We start from the raw sequence: 6,612 nt of genomic DNA, 5'->3' as shown, positions 1-6,612 counted from the left end.
CACCGGGACCGGGGCCGTACAAGATTTTATACTAATTACATGTATGACTCGTAAGTTTCTAACGATCACACAGTTAAGGCCAAAATAGAAGCTCTAATTTTTATTTGATTGCATGCATTACCAATTAATCGAACAATAACTTAAATATGCAGACTAACTAAAGACAATGAACCAAACAAAAGGAAAATTCAAATAATCAAGGTATCTGGAAGCCATGCACCAAACTTGACTCCACGTGATCTTTATTCAAGTTAAAGTTTCAAATGCAAAGCTTAAGCCGGATGCTTCTGATCCACGAACTTGACCTATTCGTTTGAATTATCGATCACTCTAATGGTTGCCCATCCTCCATTTCCATGAATCTTTGTTGATATTTCGTCGTTTCCAAATTTTTATCTTTCAGTGATCGGATTTCCCAAATAAAAAATAAGCCATCAAATACCCAATCCTATTGACATCCCAAATCCATATCCGATAACAACAAATTCCCAAGAAAAAACATTAAAGAAAGTATCAGCTTCATTTTCATCAGGCTGAAGAGAGAATGACACACCATCATCTCCACATTTCTTTGTCAGTGGGAATCCACATAATCCATTGTTCTATTGAAAATAACTTTTTCCAAATGTGTTGAATTGTCCACCTTGAGGTATGGTTCCGTGAAGCTGATTATGGGAAAATTTAGAAATGCAAGAAATGTTAGACTTGCAAGTTGTACAGGAATTTCACCTACCAACTGATTAAAAGAAAGATCTAAATGTTCAAGCAATATGAGGTTGCTCAAGTGTGTTGGGATTCTACCCGAGAGGTAGTTATGCGATAAAATTGAGAAACCTAAGGGCTTTTAGCTGTCCAATCATGTCTGGCATATCCCCTTCGAATTTATTCATAGAAAGATCAATAGTTGTGCAGATGACTAATATTTTCTGTAGTTCCAATCTCAATCCTTTTACCACGATCTCTACTGTGTCATCACACAAGAACTTTCCTCCCATGTACAGGTCTCCTGATGCAGCTCTATCTGTGGCCATCAATGCTTTAAAGTTCTTGAAGTAGTTTGAAGGCAAAAGACCAGTAAACTCATTGCTAGATAGATCAAGAATTCGCAGCTTTGGAAACTGAGTTTTGGAGTTGGGTGTGCCTAATGTGCCAGTGAGAGTTTGTTACCCCTTAAGACAAGAACTTGCAACTCAGGAAGTGTATCGATCCAGTGCGGGAATCCACCGGTTAACATATTGTTTCCCAAATCCAGAACTGCTAGACTCCTACAATTGATCAAAGTCATTGGAATATAGCCTTGAATTCGATTTCCATTCAAGTTTAGACTTCTTAGATTGTTATTTTTCTTCAAGAATATTGTGGGAATGCATCCCTGGAACCTGTTCAACCGTAGATCTAATACTTTAAGCTTATGGCTGATATTACCCAGGCATTGTGGAATTCAGCCACTAAGCTGGTTATTCCCGAGGTGAAGAGTCTCCAAGGATCTCAAGTTGCAAATTGATTTAGGGACGGGACCCATCAGTGAGTTGTTACCTAAAGTCAAATATCTTAGTTTTCTACAATTGAGTATGGGTTCAGGAAAATAGCCCGATAAATTATTGTCATGAAGGGCAAATTGCTCTAAATTTATTAGGTTACCAATTGAATTTGGAATCAAACCACTTAGGCTATTAATGAATAAGATCATCTCAATAAGAGAGTTTAAATTTCCCAACTCTTTTGGAATGGAACCATTAGATTGGTTGTCATTAAGGTACAACTGCTCTAATTTGCTTAGATTCCCAATTGAAACTAGGATTTGACCACTAAGTTGGTTCCGACTGAAAACTAATGGTATCACAGACTCAGATTTTCCAAGTTCTGGTGGGATCACACATGAAAGTAAGTTTTCATGAACATCCAGTATCTTAAGCTTGCTTAGGTTTCCAAATGAAGCTGGGATAGAGCCCATGAGCTCATTGCGGCCCAAAAGTAACAGAATAATATTCTTCATGTTTCCTAATTCGTATGGAATTCGACCAGAAAGTTGGTTTCTATATAAATTTAATGTTCTTAATGAGCTCAGGTTTCCTAAAGATGGCGGGATGGAACCTGTAAAATTGTTTCGAAAAAGGTACAGTTCACACAATTTAGTCAGATTTCCTAGACTAGATGGGATTTGTCCTGCTAGAAGATTGAACGACATATTTACCTTCACCAGATTGTCTAAATTTCCTAGTTCTAGAGGTATAGAACCTGATAATTTATTATCATCGAGACGAAGGTAACACAACTTGGTAACATTTCCTAGCACAATAGGAATATGAAGAGCAAGATTTTTACTATGCAATGAAAGGGTCTGAAGATTTGTTAACATGCCCATTTCTTGAGGAATTGCTCCAGAAAAACGATTACCAGAAAGATCAAGAAACATTAGCTTAGAAAGATAACTGATCTCAATCGGGATGGGATCAAAAATGTCATTTTTTCTAAGTTCTAGATGTTTTAGACCAGTGAAAGACGAAAAAGTGAAGTTTTGAAGTGTACCATTCAATCTTGAATTAGAAAGGTCAAGTTTTGTTACATCGTCGTGATCATTGCAATGAACATCGTACCAGGTGCATGGTGCGATACTCACGGATTGGTTTGCCCCAGTCAAATTAGTAGTTGGATCCTGAAACCATGACGATAACAAGGGATTGTTTTGGTTTGAAAGGCTGCCTTTCCATTTGAGCAGGGCATCAACTTTTGGTTTAGAAACAGAAGCAGGAATGGATGAAGAGAAAAGTATAATAGGAAAGAAGAGTAACTTTAATAACATTTTTTTCTTTCGAATAAAAATTTATTTAAAGCTGAAATATCAATATTGCAAGATTTTTGTAGACTTTAGGGGGAGGGGGGTGGTTCATTGTGCATCACTTTGACCACCCCATGATATGGTGACACCTCACCTCAACCAAATTCATCACTTGTGATGGAATTTAGTGGGGTGGTTTGATGGTTTCAATTTTTTTTTATAAAATAAATACTAAAACAAGGTTAAATTAAATAAATGCTACGAAGATAATTAAATTAAAAAAAAAACCAACAAAAAAAAAACCAACGGCCCTGCCCAGCCCCGGTTATCGCATATCTCGCGTTTGCGTTGAAGTAGGATCGATATACATGGTTCGTCAAGATGTTCGTGCGGTTGTAGGAGGAATGTTAAATCGGCGTTTTTTGATTTTCATTCAAATGGTTGATATACGCCTCGTCACGTTTTAATTTCGAATCAAGAGCTAATTTCTTTTGCTTCTTCGCCTCGGCCGTTTCCGCCAACTTAGTCGACTTGTATTCGGCGAAGTCTTCGGCCACCGCTTCCTTTCCTAATATTGACGATTCTCCACTTTTCTTGCGATGAGGCCTTGTGGGTGTGGGTGTGTCTTCGTCGGGATCGTCTCCGAGTTGCTCATTCAAGTTCATGTTCGGCATGTTGCTTGACAAGCCGTCGGTAGACGTTGTGTAGTTTCCGGACTCGGAAGTTTTTGATCTTTTTGAAGAAGATTCTTTCTTCCTTTGAGCCGTCGGTCCGTCCATGTCGACCACAGGAATCGGTTCCCACTTCGGGTGATGTCTCGCAACCTCCCACGCGTCCATGCGGGGAAAAGATTTATGTCAAAAAATCTTGACATAATCACGCAAGGCGTCCTTTATGATAGTCGCCTCGCTCGCGCCGCTTTGTGGATTTCGGGCCTACAAAACATTTAGAAAAATATATATATATCAAAATTGTAAAAATAAAGTAATAAATTATTAAAAAAATAAACTAATAAATTTTAAAAAATAGTTACCAATTGGACGTAGCAAGCATTAAATTTAGATATTTTTCGATTCAAATCTCCCCACTTAGAAGTCATTTGATCCATGTTTCAGTCGGTTGACTCGAGAAGTTTTTCGAAATGTGCGATAACACGTCTCCATAACGCGTCTCGTTTTTGTTGGTTTGCGTATTTTTTTCGTTTCGGAGGCGTGTAAGTAAGCCTTGGTCAAGGCGACCTCCTCCGCGGACGACCAAGGCTTCTTCACGACGGTGCCATCCTCCTCCGCGGGTTCATCTTCATCCGCATTGTCGTCTTCTTCACGAAAAACACGTGCAAATTGATGTATAACATCGTTATCGTCTAGGGGACCGACGGACATTTGAGACGGTTGAGATTGAAACATTTGAAAAGCATTATTTGGATAATTTTGGGTAGAAAAAGGTGGAATAAAAGGTTGGTTTTTATACGGTTGAAAAGATTGCGATTGAAAAGGTTGGTTTTGGGACGGTTGAAAAGGTTGGTTTTGGGACGGGTGAAAAGGTTGTGGATGATAAGGTTGTTGTTGGAATGGTTGGGTTGTGTCGGGTTCATCTTGTATCGGAATCTCGTCGGCTCGCCTAGATTTTGTCGAACCTTTGGTCGGGTTTGGGTTTTCTTTGAACCCGAGCCACGTTTCCTATAACCCTCCATTGGTGTGATGTTAGAATGTTGTTTGCAGTAGAAGATTTGAGTTGGATTTGAAGATGGATTTGAGTTATTTATATAGCTTAAATAAATTGTTTTTTAAAATTTTATTCAACCCCAATGGTCAACCCCCCCCCCCCCCCCCCCACGGTAACATTTTCTTGATCTTCACAACGTGATGGCCATCACAGCCAGACCGCCATCACGCGTGATGGGAGGACCGGTGGCAGTGTTCAACTGGGATCAAAGCGTGATGGGGTGGCCATCACGGACCACCCCGTCCCCCCTTAGAAAAGTCTTCCACTTGGTCTTCGTGAAATACATAGTAATGACAAACAGTTATCTTCTTTCTTGTTATCAAAGAATTATCCCTTTCTCGTCAAATGTTCTCTTTCCATTCAACACCATCTATCAAGCCCTATCTTGAACTATACCACATGAGTTTAAAATATATACAAATCAAACGCATCAAATAAATATATTTATAACTATGGAGTAAATAGCAACCACTCCCCTTGGCCTGAAGAGGAGGTTCTTCAATCTTTAGACCGGAAAAGTATGCATAACTGAATCAACTAGAACGTGTAACAAATGAGATTATAGTGGTAAGACTAGAATTTTGTTTGATTTGGATGTTTTGTGGGTAGATTTGACATTTCCTTCGTATATATCTTGTGGTTTCTGGTAACCTTACATTCATCATGCATTCATGCATGTCATTGTTTGATTTGAAGTCCACCGTTGTTAACGTGAGAATTGGAGTTTAGAACATCTTCGCACAATTATTTATGATGGTTTGATATATAATATATACATTATATAACATTTAAACTTATTTTTTCTAAAATATCTAGAATGACATCTATAAAAAAACAAAAATGAAAAACTAGTAAGTGGCTTTCAATTAAGATTATCGATCGTCAATGTTGGGTTGGCAATTTCCAAGAACTTTAAACATAATATGACGTGAAAACAATCACCCTGTTATCATATATAAATCGTCTAATAAATTGGTTGATCAACAAACCCATTTAACCTGTTGGATTTAATTGGATTGAGCAATATAAACAACATACATATTTTTGTGGTAACTCACCATGACTCTATTCTATTATAAGAACGAAAACCACATCATATACAATGATCTTACACCTCTATTTATACTAACCTAAACTCGTTTCCTACTCCAACATCTCTGATTTCTAAGAGTACTCAAACACATTATACTTTATCTCTAACTTTAATAATTATTTCCTAATAAATTAATCATTTAATTTATTCTCTAATCTTTATCTTCTTTTATCTTTATCCGATTCACCCTTCTACTTCTAGCTAGGTTGTTCATATTCGACCTCGTTCATACGTTAAATCCAAGATTATATTATTCGTTCTCCACCTTAATCTTGTTTGTACCTCCAAAATCTTTTATTACATGTAACGCCCGCATTGCTTTCACTTTTAACCTTGGGTCGTGTTCCTTTCCTCCATTCTTTATTTCTATCCCTTGGTCACATAGATAATGTTAAACTTCATTTTTTTAGTTAAATACCTTTTTAGTTAAATAATAAAAGAAAACCAGCGAACCAAACATGTGTCGATATCTTTTAGACATTACAACTTTATCTTTTGGGTTCTATCTTTTCGTTGTTATAGCGAGTGATGGTACCAAATAGTTACCGTAACAAACAAAACTAAAATGATACAACCCGAATTCACGCTACAACAACGTGCATGTTCAAGCCCACTAGTTTTAGTTTAATTGAGTTTTAGCGTTATACGTCCAAAGTATACACTTGTATCAGACTGTTCAACCTCATGCCAAACGGTTCAAGAGCGGTCGAAGCCCCCTTAGCGATTAAGCTAGGGTTTAAAGTATGAGACTATTCTCATTTCTGGCATATTTATGCCAAGTGGCTCAAACTCTCAAAGGGTAACACCCTGATTATTCGTCTTTTATATATTATATTTTCTTCCACTAATTTTAACAATCTTATTTTTCTTGTTTATTTTGGCAAGGTAAAAATATTTCATAACTCGTTTATGTTGGTACAAGTTTAAAACAAGCATTTCAAACCATCTGTATCTTCCATTTTCTCGTGTCATAAAGGCCAAATTCTCGAGCTGAAACATGACCATAAAGTACATC

The 6,612-nt window shown here is 37.3% G+C and overlaps 1 pseudogene; it reads right to left on the bottom strand.

The window, feature by feature from the left end:
* Positions 1-392: 392 nt before the first annotated feature.
* Positions 393-2,803, bottom strand: LOC143623404 (uncharacterized; annotated as a pseudogene).
* Between the last annotated feature and the right edge of the window lie 3,809 nt (positions 2,804-6,612).

Source organism: Bidens hawaiensis, unplaced genomic scaffold (genome assembly GCF_021521415.1).
Source record: "Bidens hawaiensis isolate Kalapana, Puna unplaced genomic scaffold, B.hawaiensis_p1.1 tig00000369_1, whole genome shotgun sequence".
Lineage (NCBI taxonomy): Eukaryota > Viridiplantae > Streptophyta > Magnoliopsida > Asterales > Asteraceae > Bidens > Bidens hawaiensis.
This window is presented reverse-complemented; position numbering and strand designations above follow the sequence as displayed.